We start from the raw sequence: 17108 nt of genomic DNA, 5'->3' as shown, positions 1-17108 counted from the left end.
CCAGATTAACATCACTGAGTGTCTCTTGTGGACAAGCCCAGGAAAATGAACAAATCACTCCAAGCTATTCTCTGGCACTTTGGCAGCCCATTGTCAGGAGATGTTTAGCTGGTTGGACTAAAAGGTGTAAAATTGAGAGCAGGTGGGGCCAGGATACCATTTTTGGGGCAGTAGCTGACACACCCACACCTTAATCCCAAACAGAGGGTAAAATAACATTCAAATTAGCTGCTCACTTCCCCTTCATGTTCCTTTGCTACAGGAATCCTCAGCAGTTCTTTCTCACAGTGAAAGAGGGAAGGTATGTGTAATGTTATTGTAAAGTTATAAGTCTTGACAACAACCTAAGATCACCGACACTGTTGTAGGGCATAGATTCAAATGGGGATTGTAGGTATCTGTAGAAACTTTCACTTGCTGCTTAGGGTGGTTGGTCACTTGAGGGACAAATGGAGGGATGTGTTATCTGTGTGCTGTTGAATTTGCTGCCTGTGAGGTGTGAAGTGGAAGAGACAATCTGCTTGCTTGATGCTCCCATGAAGGAGCACATTTAGGAGGTGCCCCTGTTCAGGGCTTGAGCTCTGGCTGCATTTTTACTCCTTCTGGCGCATCTTGGAGTTCTACTGGCCTGTGTCCCAATATTGGCCTGGTGGTTCCCAAAGGACTAAGTCTCAAGTGATAGAACCAAGTCTCAGGGTTTGAAAGTGTGGTGATGAGAAGATGGGCACTTCAGTGGCTTCAAAGGTGACAGTGACGAGTTCACTGGCTGCTGGTGTTGTTGCTTCTCCTCTAGTAGATGTGCTGGGGCTGGGGAGGTACAGTAATTAACAGGTTTTTTTGCTGGAGCCTGATGATTTATTGGTGGATGCTTTAAAGTTTAATGAGAGTGGCTGGACTTGAGCTCATAAACTCCTTTAACTCCATAAACTGTAGAAAACCTACTCTCTCTGGGTTTTCCCATTGACTACTGATTTCAAAACTTGGCACAGGTAGAAGGGATTGTCCTTGGTAGAGCCCATTATATCAGAGGGCAGGATGTTTACCAAACTGCTTGCTTGTGATGGGACTTGGAGGTTACATCCATGAGAGAGTATCTCTGGGTGACTCAGCTCATCCAGAGACCTGGCTTAGGGCTGAAGACCCTAAATTTGCTTTTGTCCTTCTCGATCAAAGTACACTGGAGAGTATTTGGCATGTAGCAACCCCTTAGTGTCTGGTGCATTGTGCCAAAAGTGAGGAGCTCTGGGTGCTTCCAGGAGGAAGGACTCAGGGTGGTGGCAAGATGCGTGAACTGTGTGCTTGGTCGGTGTGACTTAGTGGGCTCTGCAATGGGTTTACATTTGTGCCACCTCTGGATAGTGGTTGGGATCTGCACACCTTGCCTTCCACATGCTATCTTCACTTTCCCTGAGACATATATATATTGTTTACTTGGTCTTCCTTCTTATGTTTTCTGGTTCCTTTCTTGCTGGGAAGGTTGTTCCTTTCCTTATGTGTCTTGATCTTGTCTTTCTCAGAGGAAGTTGCATGTGTTGGTCTCTTGGTTTTCTCCTGCAACTCTTCCAAGCTCTTGGAAAAGAGCTGTCTTGTGTCTCCCAAAATTTTTCACAAATGAGGCTATGATTCAGGCATCCTTTGGTGCTTTTGTTCTCAAAAAGATGTAAGAGAAAGAGGTTATAACCTCTCTCACATGGGCTGGTAATGGAGAGGAAAGGGTAGCCGTGAGCTGTAACTTGAAATGATGAGAGGTCCATGAGAAGGTCTGGAGTAGCAGAGGAGGGGGTGGTGGGGGCTCCAGGGTTGAGACAGTCTCTGAGGAGCACAAGGTCTCAGGGACACTGGCTGAGAGCAGAGGGTTCTTTATAGCACTGGGAGCAGATGTCTGTTGTGTTACTCCAGGGAAGCAGAAGTGCATGGCTGGAAGAGGAACATAAAGGTGAGGAAGTGTCTGGGTCCAAGGACTGGTTCCCAGTGCCTGGCTTTGGTGCTAGGCAAAACAGCTTCTTCCATGCATTTTGGGGTGCTAAAAGTAGGAAATGAAATCTACAGCAATACACTTCTTCCCAAGGTAAAGGCTTGGGGATTAATCTCCAATAAACCTCTGCTGGAGGATGAGTCTTGCTCACTCCTGCAAGTGGAGCTGTTGGGTGGTTCCTCAAGGAACCTTCCAGGTCCCCTGGGGGTGGCTGCTGGACAGGAGAGGGAGAATATGATCCCCGTGTGAGTGAGGGGAGAGGATGTCTGCCCAGCGGCTGTGTGCAGCCTGGGTGCTTTTGGGGAAAACAGCTGTCCCAGATGTGAGCTATTGTTCTAGCAAACTCTACTGTCCCCGGGGCTCACTTAAGGGGGGCTGATTGTATTGAAATGGCAATTGTGAAGGAACAGCGTGTGTCCAAGGCCTTGGCGAGGGGGGTCACTCTTTGTGCTGATGTTCAGCCCCCACCAGGGCTCCTCCTCATCCAGCCATATCCTTGCCCATGGGTGAAGGACCCCAGCCAAGACCGTGGCCAGGCTGGTGAGACCCCCAGGAACTGAAATGGGAGCTTGGCAGTCATATGGTGGGACTCCACCAGCTTGGCGTTGACATGATCTTCGGGATGATTTAGCCCGTGTTTGGGTTGGCAGGCTGAACTGTGGCCATTGGAGTTGTTAAGTGAACATACTGCTTTTGGTTTTTCTTGACCCAGCTGCCATCGTTATTTAGGAAATCAAATTGCCCCTGTGGGTGATGGGGCAACAAGTAATGGCACTTTGCTGGGAGGCTCTGGGGAGGGTGAGGATGCTCAGCCTTTGTGGCAGTTGCTTGCCAAGAGCTGTGCTGGGGACCAGAGGCAGCCTTGGATTTGTTTGTTTGTTTGTGGTTAACATATGATCATTACGTTACAAAACCTCCCCCAATAAATTATCTTGTGTCCTTTTTATATCCACGAGGAAGGCATTTTTAGAATGCTGGCTTGTGCGCACTGCACTCCGGCTGGGACACCCAATTGCCTGGACCTAAAAATAAGTTGGAGACTTGAGACTTGTTTTTTCCCTTTTTAAAAAAAATAATATATATATATATAAAGCAGGGGGGGAGATGTTTGTTTTGAATAGATTTCCTCTTTTTACTCTGTCTCAATCCCTTTCCTGACAAATATCAAGGCTGCAAGTTTTTGCCCTTTGGTGAGAAGTTTAGAGTGAATATAGCTGAATTCCATGTATTTCAGCAAGACTGCGCACTACCGTCATGATGAAGAGTGCCTGATAGGGGTTTATTGACCACAGGCCTGTGTGGTTCTTCTTGCAGAGGAACTGGGAGCTGTTAGCTTTATGCCCCTGGGACCATAATCTCTGCTCAGCAAATTCTTCCACTGTTGTCAGCCCTGTTAAAGGGTCCTTCTCCTGTCTGTACTCAGAGGCTTTCAGTCTGAAGAGATGAGGCAGGCCAGAGATGGAAAGGTGACACTCTGGTCTCCTCCCACCCTTTCCCTGCTGATGGACATGTGCGTTGCATCCTGCTGTGGGCTCATCTCAGCATCATCAAAAATGCTTCCCCAGCCTTGCACTGTCTGTGTTTCATTTTCTGCTGCCCTACTAGTGAGGGAGGCTGGATAAAGAAGAGAAATTGACTCTTGCTTGTCACCTGCTGGTCACCAGAACAGTTTTTGGAGATGACCTGAAGCTAGGGGCTTTGCCTTCCCAACCCATGCAGAAAGCAGTTTGTGATCTGGTCCCTCTGCACCAGCCATGCCTACTTTCAGGAGAGGACTGAGCTGCCTCCTGTTAGTCTGTGTTTCTCTCCAGTCGTGACTGGTCCTAGCACAGAGGTCCACATGCACTCTGCCTCCTGAGACCTCCTGCTGAGGATGGTGGTGACACACATCTGCGCCAGCACTTTGGCTGGAGATGGGCTTTGGGTGGTAGCGTGGTACATCCATTCTGGGACACGTGCTGTAGGGTCATCTCCGCCATGCTTATTCAGTCTGTAGCTCTTCCTCTTTCCCACCATCTCTCCTCTGTCCTACAGTGCAGCATGCTGTGGCGGGTGGGTGGGAAAAGAGGAGGTACCTGGTGAAAAGCTGGACACTTGCTTTCCATGGAAGAGCAGTGGGATGTGGGTGCTTAACTTCTCCAAGCTCCTCTGAAAACACTGCATGGCAAAAATAATGTCTTCTAAGATGTTTGCCGACACCTGTCTGTGCTGCAGGTGAGGGTAATCCCAGCTGTTCAGCTGGGGAAACTGAGGCACAGCGGTCTTAGATATCTTATTTCCCCCCCCAGTCATGCAGCAATGAGGTGCTGCTATTGGCATTGCAGCTCTGGTCTCTTGCCTCCTTGTCCCTGGATGGGAAAAAGAAGCATTTAATGAAAGGAGATGAACCTGCTTGGTCCTGGCTAAATGCAAGGAATGAAATGATGCTCTCACTTACATAATGCTCTGTCCAGTGTGCTTTGCTGAGCCTCTTGGCCCTGAGGCTCTGAAGTGGTGAAGACCGTGTGGTGCTTGTGGAGACCAGGACTGTTGTCCCCTATGCCTTCACTCAGCAGATCATGAACTATACTAGGGACCCTGACTTATTTGCAGAGACCTTAAGACCTCCCTAAAGCTGAAATGTTGCTTTGTATTTTTGCTGCAGGCAAAAAGTAAGAGAAAGCTGATTTACACCAGATCTACTCTTGTGAGTTAGATGGGACAGGGCTTATCTGTGCAACCTCAGACAGGCCAAAAGTGCTTTGTCCTGGCCTGGGAGCTTTTTTATTTTTCCTTGAAGCAAACAATCCAGGCAGAAAGCAAACCATACCTGGCTTTGTTTAGCTTGGAGCTAGCTCTAGAATAACTTGCCACTGTTGAGTTCTGCCTTGCAAAACCACAAGGAGCTGTAAATGTATTTCTCTGTTTCCCCCAGTGCTTCTCACATGTTCTCTGCACAATGTGAGCATCTCGCCAGCCAGCATCAGCGTTATCAAAAGAAGGCGAGCACTTTGCGAGGTGGATAGTGAGCCTGTCCAAAGTGTGTCGGTGTGTGCAGGAGCTGGGATGATGCTGGAGCTGGGCTCTGGTCCTCTGCAGCCCAGGGTGATACTGGGCTCCCTCCTTCCCCCCACAGCTGCTTTGCTGCCTTCCTCCCTGCCAGGGCTCCTTCCCTTCCCCTAAACAATTATTTAACTCTCCTTCTTTTGAATTCTTCTAATGAACTTCCCCCAGCCAATGCTGTTTCCCTGTTTTCAGGGATGATGCTTTGGGATGACATCTCCCCTCTCCTTCTTGAGGACCAGGCTTTCAGCCAGCCCTCATGCAGCCCTGTAGATGTGCAATATCTTCCCAATTTTGTAGCTATACTGTTGGGTCCGTGCTCTTGCAGATGGCCAAGCTTATACTCTGGTGGGATGACTATGGGTTTTCAGAGGCCACTGTGATGGTCTGAGCCTCCTTCATGCCTGCTGAGAGTGAGAGGTCAGTGCTGGGTGCAGGTGGAAAGCCCAACCCAGCAGGGTCCTATTACCCAGGCACCTGTAAGACTTGGGGTTTGTGCCCAGAGTCTGCACTTGGCCAGCAGCATTGCTCCTTCCTTTCATGCTCTTGGGGTTCAGGGGGTGGAGTTGAATGTTGCTGCAAGCAAAAGAGGACACTGTGTTATGGACCTGTTTGGGGATGGCAATGGGAGACACCTTGCTGGGGTGGAAGCAGGTCGTGACCTGCAGTATTTGTCTCCTTATTCCACCAATGAGGCTCTGGCTCTGAGCTCTCTAGTTCCTCTTCATTGGGTTTTTGAAGCAGGAGGACAGATGTCTCTGAATATCCAGTGGTTTTAGTTCGGTGATTTTTTGTCTGACTTATTCTACAGAGGTGACACATACATAGCGCTGCTGTCCTGCACATGTGTGGCTTGGATGATCCTCTTTGCAATGGCTAAAGCTACAGGCTGGTTTCAAATAGATAAAAGTCTTGGCCACCTATGTGGCCAAGGCTCGTGAAAACAATCAGTGGGAGAGGGCCTGTCCCTGTGATGGGCACAAGGTGCTGAGCCTTTGTAGACTTTGAAGAACCGGTGTGGGTAACCCTAAATATATGTCTTAGTGGGGATGGGGGGGTTTCAGTCAGTGCTCACAGATATCATGAAATAAATATTGGTGTTTAGTCCCCTGCCAGGGGAGGTTTAGATTGTATATTAGGAAAAATTCCTTCAAGGACAGGGTTGTCGAGCATTGGAACAGGCTGCCCAGGGCAGTGGTGGAGTCACTATCCCTGGAGGGGTTGAAAAGATGGTTCTTAGGGACATGGTTTGATGTTGGTGTTGGGTTAATGGCTGGACTCGATCTTGAGGGTCTCTTCCAACCAAAATTATTGTGTTCTTCCAGGATTCACTCTTAGTAATTAGTACATTCCTTTGGATTTCACTCCTATTGATGTTTTTGGTACATGTTAAACCTGGATAAACCAAAATTTCTGGTTGGGAATTTCACTGTAGAATTGTCAACTGGCAGCCTGTAGGTTGAGTTTAAACCGAGGAATCAGAGGCATGTGTGGCTTTTCAGCTCCTAAGGAGCTCTCACTGGTAGCAATGGGGAGTACATGGAGAATGAAAGGTGGTCCATGTGTCCTCTGCTCACACCACAAGAGCAGCTGGGACCTGAGCCACTCTGAAAGCCTGACTGCATCACCACCCAGTCTAATGAAAGGCATCCCCATACCTTGATGGGTCGCATGTTTGAAGATGATCTCAGCCATGAGGAAACGGCAAGCTTCTCTGAGGAAGAGATGGCCATGATTCACTCTGATAGAAATAGAAAGGCCAAACAAGCAAATGGAAACTCCCTACTGACCAGGTTCCTGCAATTTAAAAAGGTTTTTACTACCTATTCCAGTATGCATTTGAAAATCATATGCATTTACTCTCGCGTATTACAATCAGATGGTTTTTAAGCCATTAAGGCCCATTGGGTCAATAGCCACCATTTTCAAAAATCTATTAAATACCCATTTCCGTGGAAATAGGGCTTCTACAATTGATCATGGCTACCGACTCCCATTAAAAGAAACCCCAAATGCTATCAGCTCCCCCAAGATGTAGAGCACTAAAGCGCAAATTGCCGGGACAAATTTATCCCAGGGGAAAGTTGATGGCCCATTATGCTTAAGCAACACAAGAATTGTCACACAAGCCAGGAAGTTTATGGGACTTGCATGGATTTGTCCTCCCTGCGGGGATGAAAAGGAAGGTTCATGGACTGAATCGGTAGTGCTAACACAAGCTCAAAGCCAGCCTCCTGTGGGAGCTTTTTGGGAAGCATTTGGCTTCTTTTGTATTAACTTCTGAGTGTGTACAGGCTTTGTTTTTTTGGCAGAACCAAATGATACTTTAGGCCTGAAGTGCTGTAAGAAATGTTGAATTTGTGGGTCTGTTCTTGGTGGCACGGGGTTTTCTGTGTTGAATTTTACAGGAGTGTCGCACCTCTGAGGTTGTGTGAGGAAAGCCATTGGGAAGATCGCCTCACAAAGATAAGGACCTCCTTCCTCCAGATCGTTGTCCCTGCCCTGGGAAGGAAACCTTTAGGGCTGGTGTTGTGGTGGACTCTAAAGCAGGCTGTGGGGGTGTCGATGTGGCAGGATTGCAGGGGATCCCTGGGTGAAAAGTAGCTCAAGAGATGGAAGGCTGGCTTGACGATGTGGGGGCAAAGAGGTGGGAAGAGTAGATGTCCCCACCGTAACGTTGCTGGTGGCTCTTCCCATGCACCGGAGCACTGGTGATGGAGGGTTATGGCTCTGGCAGGTCAACTCAGGAGGCTGGGGCCCACTAGTGTGGCTGTTGTCCCCTCTGAGGGCAGTTTTCAGGGGAGGCACTGAGGATGGGGGAAGAGCAGTGCAGGAGGAAGGGGTCCCAGCCCCAACTCCCTTGTCTTGTTTGGGCAGAGAAGTGCAGGAGGGAGCTTTGCGATCCAGCTGTCCTTTCCAATTAGGACTTTGTTGTTTACCATCTCTGCCAGACAGCAACAACTCTCAGGACATGGGGCTGGCTGCCGACATCAGCCAAAAGCTGCCGTGCCCCCGTGGAGAAGAGGTCAGGTAGTCCCTGCCGAGCCAGAGGCCATGTCCCCCTTGTTTGTCTCCTTTCACATCTCCTTCAATCAGCTTCACTGCAGCCCAGGATTTCTCCTCTATGAGGGCCTGATCCTGATCCAGAGCTCCTCGTCCCACAGCCCTGTCATCTCTCCAAGCCCTTTCTTGCTGGAGGATGATGTCTGTGCTATAGGACCATGTGCAGATGCCTCCTCCATGAGGCCACTGAAGAAAGATGCCCCTTTCCATCCAGCAAAGGGGTGATGTTAGATGGTAGTTGGGCTGGGAACAGAGGAGACAATGTTGTGAATTGGTCTCCTCCTTCTTAAAATAAATGAATTCGAGGCAGGCAAACAGGCACATGTGGGCTCCTCTCCTTGGGGCAAAGCGTAGACTTCTACCCCTAGCGCAAACATGGGACTTTCTCCTAGGTTCATAATGTAATGGTTTCTGTGTCAGGCACCAGAACTTTCTGAAATTGTTGATGGTTGGTGCTGGTGCTTTCTGCAGTGCAGGACTAACTGCTTTGGGAGCTCAGGAGAGATTATAGGTCTATCAAGTAGTCATAACCGTTGGATTTTTGGGGAAACTGTAGTGCAAATTGGACCAAATCCTGGTGCCTGGGTCCAAGTGAGTGGTTCTGAAAAACCTCACCTCCTCCTAAGATGTCCTAGGGATGGTGGTACCTCAGTTATAGCCAGGAAACCTACACAGGCACATGGAGATGTGGTGGATTTCCCAGCAGAGCCATCCCAAGAGGCCCTGGACAGGCTGTGGTGCCCAGCATGTGGGTGGCAGCCAGCAGCTGAATGGAGGTGGTAAACCAGCCTTGGCCTGAGGGTGCAAGCATCATGAAACCAGTTGTGTTTTGTTTTGTTTTTTCAATGATCCAAGCATCTGATGCACATGTGACTAATCTGTGCTGAAGGAAGAGCCACTGAACATCCCTGTCCCTTCAGAGGAGCATGAGAGGAAGGTCCCCACTCCTGCAGTGCTGGTCAAAATACATGGGGGCTGATGAGGCAGATGCTTTAGCATCCTCAAAGAGAAGCCTTAAATTTGGCAAGACTTCCTGCTAGAAGCCACACAAGGAGGCTGTATCTGAAGGGGTGGTCAGACCTGCTGGGGTCCGTGCACTCATCACCGTCCTGAGGGTGCCCACCGTCCTGCAAGGTTAATTATCACGTATTCAATGCAAGTTAGTGGGGAAACCATCCTCAGTTCAACTGCCGAAACATAAGTACCAGTGTGCCACATGCAACCAGCCCCAAAACCGGTCCATCACCCTGCGATGGGCTATGACAAGATCCAGGGACAAAACCAGAGCACAGCAGAAAAGCAAACAGTATCTGAGCAAGCTGGTGGGGAGGAATTAATGTGGGTTTCCTTCAGTCAGGTGCCCTGGAGTGGTGCTAGATGCAAAGGTGAGTCCTTGATGCCCGATGACTTCCTGAGAGAAAGGCCACCAAGTGCAGCGTGCCTTTGCCTGCACTCACAGCAGCAAGGTCTGGGATCTCTCAATGCAGGCAGCTGGTTAAAAATTTGTCATCCTGGGCAGTGTATTCAGAGTTTCCCCAGAGATGACATTGCATGTCCTTCACTGGCCTTTGGGTGATCACAGCTACATCAGTCCTTGGGTTTATGCATTTCCACAATTTTTTCGAAAGGTGGGGTATGAAGATGAAAGGAATAACGTGGAAACTTTATACCCAAAAGTCAGCTGGAATTTGCAGGTGGATTTAAGAGAGAGGACAACCAGAGCAGCCTGTCTCATTATTTCACCCCTGTAGACATCAGCCTGTATAATTTTAGCTGTTCTCCAGTCACATGCCCTGTGGTTGGTCCCTTGGATTCGGCATTGTATTTCCCCAGGTTCCTGATGCAAATGTCTTATTACATCCAATTATTTGTATTTATCTATGAATATTTCCATTTCTGCACTCTATTCCTGCTTCTTGCCCCTTGTTCTGTATCACTGCATCCCATCCCTTTCAGAACTGGGACTCACTGCCACCTCCCCAACATTTTATCTTCCACCCTGCTTAAATTGCACTTCATCCTTTTTCCCCTCTATCTTGAGCTCTGAGCCACTATGATGCTTTTAATCTTGTTGTACCCTGCTGGAAGGGAACTCTAGTTCTGCCTCACATTCCAGAATAAAGGTGAAGACCATGCGTTAATTTTGTCCAGGGATGCATCTCAATTGTGCTGAGCTTCAGCTCCACCTTCCCTGCTCAGCAGACCAGCTCCTTCCTCCTGTTGCTCTTCTTATTTCTAAAAGGGTCTTTTTTAATTCCCCCCCACCCCCTCTCCAGTTTCACTGGGGTCAGCTTGCCTTCAGGAATTCCCATTTTGCTCCGTTCTCCCCAGCACTTCAGATGCAGCAGCGTCTGTTGCTCAGTTCTCATTTTCATTTCTTAGTTCAAAATCTGTGCTCATCCCTTCATTTAAGTTAATTTGAATCAACTCTCTATTAGTTCAGGCCAAGTTTTCTTTCTCTCAGCAGCTCTTCCATAATTTCTACACTGCTTACCAAAACCAGGTCTAAAATAGCGTTGCCTTTGGCTGGTTCAGTGACGATTTAGTGAATAACTTTTTAGCAAACACTTCCAGGAATAGCTGGGCTGTGCCATTGTTAGTAGTACTTATTCTTCAGCCTATCTCAGGGCAAGATGCACTGCAGGGCTTGCTGATTTAACGCTAATGTTATTGTCTTTATTGCCCAAATCTGACCTCAAGAAATTGCGTAGCACCATCTGATGTAACCAGGATCTTGCCTGCTGTGTGCCAGAGATCTGCAGCCTTCTCGGTCCATTTCCCCAGTAAATTTATAGGGAAGGGTCACAGTCTCGAACCGCAATTTGTCTTTTTGATCCCATCCTGCAGCTTTGCCAGCATAACACTCTGACCCTGCAGTATCTGCTACTGCTTCAGGCCCAAAGCCAAACCCACCTCCCACATGGAGGCTGAGGGTCACCTCCGAATCCAGCAGGAATTGCTCATGTGTAAGGGAAATCCCTGATCCTGAAGGCCCTCCTGTAGGAGTGTTTTGCCCTGTCGCCCTCTTTGACACCTCAAAATTCGGCCACTGCTGCAAATTTTAAGCTGTATCTTGAGCAGTGCTGCCAGTGATGGTGTCTTCCTAGGCTGCTCTGCTCATGCTGTCAGTGCCTCAGAGGTGGGATTTTCCAGGCGTGTCTGAGATATGTGTGATGCCCTCATCCCTTGAGCACACAAATGCTTTTTGGCTGGAGTCCAACATCCAGCAGCTGATGAGAGACTCCTCAGAACTACAGAGGGTATTATTCTGGCAGTGTTGTGCCTCCCATGATCCCAGGGGAATGTCTGGCTGTCCCTTCCCTCCACCTCTGGCATGTGTTTTGTGTCTGGCTCCATTACCAAAGCCTGTCCAGATGAGAGTCATTTGGATGTTGCTGCCTTGTCAAGTTGTCACGATGCTGGCAGAGATGTCTGTGGCATACCAGCATAGTGCTGGGCTGGAGTCAGAGCTCCTAGACCGTGGTCATGGGGATGCAAGTAGTCTTAACAAGTACAGAAGGACTCAAGCTTTTTCCTAAAAATAAAACACCCCCCCAGCTGCCCTAATGCCAGAAACTTCAGGTCAGGTACACCCAGAGCATGAGGCAGCTGTGGTTGTGAGAATCACTGTCAGTCTAGTCTGGAGACAGACAAAGCCAACCCATCTTGGCTTGCATGCTGTGCCAAGATGGTACCATGTCCTGTTGACATTTTGGGGATGTGCTTTGTCTGTCTGTGGCAGGGCAGGACAGCAAGGATGAGCATCACCTGGGAATTCATGTGCTGAGAACAAGGATGAGGATTCACAAATTGCAGCAAGGGGAATTCATGTATGCAAGCAGAGAGTCCAGTCCTGGATGATTATCTCTTTAGACCCCCCCTATGGAGTCACCATGGAGAAGAGTCCTTTGGTGGGGTGAATCAGAAGGTGTTTACTTTGGCTCACCATCTGGAGGAGTACCTCTCTTTACTGATGATATGGAGAGTTTAGAGAGTCTGCTCTCTGAAAACAGTCACACCACTTGGTTCAGCACCTGTCTTCATGGATTGATTTGTGGCTCTTGGGCTCCTGCCTCAGAAGCAAGGTTGCTGTGTGTTGTGTTAATCCTTTGCAGCCTTGGGGGAATGTGTTGTCCACAAATCCAAAATGTTATTGCAGGCTGGTGCTTGTTCCTGGGAGCTCTGAGGGATTCCTTGCTTGTCGACCATAGGTTTGGTGGAAAAGGGACCCTTATGGCTTGGTGGGAGAAGGAAGAAGAATTTCCTTGGGGTGGGTGAAGGACATGAAAGCAGAGCCAGGAATCCCCTGTGACTTCATTAGGCTGTTAGCTGGTTAGCTGGAGCTGGCTGGGTCTCAAGTATTTTCCAGTTGTCCATGGAGGGCACTTGGACAGCTTCCACCCAACCCCACTCCCACATCTCCTCTGAAATGTCTACAGGGAAAAGACTCCTATTTTAGAATTGCAGTGGAATTCCTGTGGCATTACACACTACATCCTTTTCAGTACCCAGATAATTCAGTTTGATTTATGGTACTGCACAGGGGACATGCTGGCCTTGCTTTTCATTTGGAAGTGCCACCTTTTGCCTTTCAGATGTAATGGCCAACTTTGTGGCTCAAAGTCTTCCTGTTATGATATGACTGTCACTAAAAAGTGCCACTCTTGCTGCTCTTCTCCTACCTTAAATGACATCAGGCTTGTGTTACAGCTTGACTGTCCGTTTTACTGCCCCATAGATTAGCAGATCCTCTCTTCTCCCCTACCTGTGAGCCAGCAGTGATTCTGTCACTGCTGCCAGAAATTGCTACCTGGAAAAGCAATGACAGCTCTGTCTCTTGAGAGTGTGTCTGGTCATCTTCTTTCACCAAGCCAGCCTGAAGTTTGACTTACAGCAACAAGTAGGAAGATGCTGTATGCCCCATGGGCCAGGACAAAATTGTCCAAGGAAAAGCATGAGAAAAGGAAGTGAGGACTCTCAAAGGAGGGCTGTGATCATGTGTGGAGCATGATTTTTCAACTGATCAGAAAGGAAGCTTTGGGACTTCAGTGTGGTAAGGTCTAGTGCAGTAACAGGTTTCCATGCAAAGCTGTATTCATTTGATGGCTTTCCCATATGATGTGATGGGGTGACACAGAGAAAAGGAAGCAGGACTCTGAGAATTGATGCTTGATGATAGGACAGGAAGCAATGTCTGTGGGTTGGAGCATGAGACATTTGGATATTGAAATTAGGAATTTATTTACTTATTTATTTATTTATTTTACCACGAGGGTGATTAAATACCGGAATAGGTTACCAAGAAAAACTGTGAAACCTCTGTCTTCAAAGCTGGTCAGGTCTTAGTTGGACATGGCCTTGAGTAACCTAATTTAATTAGACCTGTTTGTGCAGGAGAGTCAGACTAGATGACCTTGTGAGGTCCTCTACATCTGGACTTATGAGTTTCAGATTCCACTATTCTATGGTGACACAGTCACTGAAGCTGCTAGACTTCATCTTCCTTTCCTTCTCTTGATAGCAAGAAGCGTCACACAATGACAGTACATCATTATGTCCCATACAGAGCCATGTGCTCCTGACCCAGCACCAGGACCAGAGAAGCATCAGGGAGGTTCCACCATGCTGCTGTAGAGCAATACAAGGTCCAGGCTTCTTCTCCATCTTGCTTTCTGCCAACCACAAGTTCCACAAGTGAAGCAGTACACGGTGTGGTGCCTAAGCCTGCCTTAGAGTCAAGTTGTCAGCTAGTGTCATTCAACACAACATTAAGTCAATGCTATCACTGGTGAGCACCTGTCATGAGGGATGCCCTTGTATCTGGACTCATTCCCTCAAATACTGTTATTTCAGATGGTGTTCATGCACGTGCTCGTGTCTAATAATGCCCTTCCATCCCTAGCCTCTATCTACTGTTGCATATGCTTTTGTAAGCTCTGCTCTCGCAGAGATGCGAGTACTCCACAGGTCAAGGTGGTACCACCATGAAGCTACATGCTTGCCGAGTTTTGGAAAAAAAAACACTCTTGCTTTGAATCTGGCAAACCTGTTGGCCATTCTCTGCCTTTCTTCTGTCTTTTGCCCTATTTTCTTTGTGTGGTTGTGGGTTTTTTTGTGGGTTTTGTGTGTGTGAGTTTTAAAAATTTTGTGTTTTTTAAATTTGTTTGTTTGTTTGTTTCTTTGGGTTTGTTGGTTGGTTGGTTTTTGGGGTCCTTTTTTTGGGGGGGTGTTCTTTTTGTTGTGTTTTGTTTGGTTGTTTTTTTCCCTTCTTAGCTGATAGCTGTGCCTTCATGTGTCCTTATGGCCTTCCCTGTGTTTCTGTGCTAGCTTGCAGTGCTGGCCCTGCTGTAAATACCATCTAGTTTGGGATACTCTGGTCTTGTAGGAGTTGGGAAGCTATTTGGGGAGCAGAGGAGAAGGCTGTCATTTAGGCTGTTTGTGGAGACCTAAGGCTGCTCTGCCTTCCCTCTGGGGAAAATCACAGAAGCGCTGAAGAAGATGGAGAGCATGACCTTGGCTGGAAGCGATGGGCGAAGACGCCAGTTATGTGCTCCTTGTCTAACCTAAGGATGCCAGTGGTAAATGTGGATTGAGGGGAATCCATGTTTGAGGATTGCCCATTCTAAAGTTGTTTTGGTCTTGCTCATGTCTTAGGGAAGGCCGACAGGATATTTGGGCTTTCTATGCTGTAGTGGATGAAATTGGGGTCCTTTCCTCTCCTTTTCCATCCAACCCATCTGAGCATCTCTTGGTGCTTCCCCTACCCTTAACACAACCCTGAACCATTCAGATATCTCAGTGAAGGAAATTACTGTTATTTATAATTAAGGGTTGACAAAAAATGTAGCTAGTGTCAAGGGAATGGCAGGCGACAGCCAGAAAAACATCATGTCTCCAGAAGAGGGGTGGCGGGAATATCCCTCTGAATAGAGCTGACGTCAGCTCTCGGAATTTGGACAGTCTGGAAGGGTTTGGGGCTATTTTTCCAAGATATCATAGGTCAGGAATCAACATTATTTTTAAGTCTGTGTCCCCCGAGCAGCTCGGGTGCATGAAGGAGACTTTCTGTCCCCCCTCCCTCTCCTTTACACTCTATTTCTATGAAATTTTTGCTTTTCTTCCTTCCGAGTCATGCCACAAATATGTCCTTCAGGTTTGTTTATTCTTCTCCCTATCTATTCCTCCCAGCTTGCTCCCGTCTTGGTTGGGTTGAAGGGATGGCGTCGGCGTGGCGCGTGTCTGGGATGCTCAGGCGAGACATCACAGAGGAGAGATCATGTTCTCCTAATTTGCCGTTTCCGGTTGGGAGAGTTTTCTCTCCACAAGTTGATGTGGCTGGGGAAAGTGTTCTGGGAATGCTTCTTTGTGGTGGGAGATCTCAGGGCCTGGTGAAGACAAGCTGGTCATCTCATTTCACCATTAAATGCTGCCATGTAGTCCGGCCAAGATTTTCTAAAGTGACTGACATTTCAGAGCTGTTTTGTTGCTGGGAAGGTGGGTGAGATGTCTCCAGCCCAGAATGGCCTGTTGGGGCTGACTGGCAGGGGAGAGGTAGTCAGCAGATCCTGACTATACGAGGAAGAAATTTTTGACACTGAGAGTGGTCAGACCCTGGTCCAGGTTGCCCAAAGAGGTGGTGGATGCCCCATCCCTGGAGACATCCCAGGCCAGGCTGGATGGGGCTCTGAGCAACCTGAGCTGGTGAAGATGTCCCTGCTTATGGCAGGGGTGGCACTGGATGAGCTTTGAAGGTCCCTTCCAACCCAAACTATTCTATGATTCTGTGAATATTTGACACCGCTGAATGCAATGGCTCCCGAAAGTCTCTGCTAGTTTCACATCCAGGGAAGTGGCCCTTGGGTTTTGTGGAGCTCTGCTCCACATGCCATCCTGCTCTAGTCTACTTCTGGAATCCTCCTCTTCTTTTCTTCACTTTTTCCTTCTCTTCCATTTGCTGTAGCAACCTCTCTCTTTCTAAACAAGCCTGTTGGTACAATATAATAACTTGACTAGGGATCTTGCCATTTCAAACAGTGTATTTGTACATCTCTCATTGGTTTTCCCTTCTCACTTCACATCTCGGATGAGAACTCACCTTTTTCCCTTTAGCCTGTAACTCAGCTTTTGGTCCTTCCTTCCATAATTCAATGCAATGAGGAATACACCAATGGACACCACTTCTACAGAAGCTGTTTGTCCAAATATAGCTGGTGCGCCTTCATGGCTAGTCCAGTATAAAGAAACAGTCGCGTTCACTTCATAATCTCTCCCTGCAGCTCAAAGATGCCAATTGCTCCTGGAAGCATGGGAATTAAGTGAAATGCTTTCCACTACCTTAATGTTGCTGTTGGCCTTATGCTGCAGGTTTAGTCACTCTTATGACATATTTCCACAATGGTGCATTTCCATCATCATTCCACAGTGATGTTTTGAAGCCTTTCCATGAGTTTTTTTTCCCTGCTTAGAATCTCTTCATACCTTCACAGGTCAGGGTCCTCAGATTTTGAAGACTTAGCAACACCTTTTAGAGAGTTAGAGACAATGTCTTCTAGGGGCTACCTGTCCTAGTGCTGTCTCAGCCCATTAGGTTAATGGCACTGATGGTGGAAATGGTAGTACATTATTTAAAAGAGTATCTGGCATTTGCAGCACAACCCAAGGCCCTACAGTCCCATTGCTACTATTATTATTGGAATTGCTATTGTTATTATTAAGTTAGGTCCTGCTCCTTTTATACAATTGAGGACCTGAGCTCCCTAAAGATCAGCGCTGGGACTGTTGGTGTACTGGTCAATGCAACAGAGACCTGTGCAGGGGGGAGAGAGAAAAACCTAAATTTCCTGACTGCTGGGTTTGTTTCTCCAAGTGCTGAGAGACATGTCACATTGTGAGGATCATTTCATGGATACCCAGACATACGCATGAGTGTTACTGCTCTGCTGCAATACCTATTGCCCACACATCTCTTCTAGCTCGTTACTTTCTTGTGCTGTTTAGAAATGGATGTCTCTTTTTCCCAGCAGGACTG

General features: G+C 47.8%; 1 protein-coding gene across 1 annotated transcript in view; it reads left to right on the top strand.

Moving 5' to 3' along the window:
- PAPPA2 (pappalysin 2) overlaps positions 1-17108 on the top strand; it is a gene marked incomplete at both ends in the record, with an annotated part of 87830 nt that overhangs the window by 9992 nt on the left and 60730 nt on the right. The window lies entirely within an intron of this gene.

Source organism: Nesoenas mayeri, assembly GCF_963082525.1.
Source record: "Nesoenas mayeri genome assembly, chromosome: 8".
Lineage (NCBI taxonomy): Eukaryota > Metazoa > Chordata > Aves > Columbiformes > Columbidae > Nesoenas > Nesoenas mayeri.
This window is presented reverse-complemented; position numbering and strand designations above follow the sequence as displayed.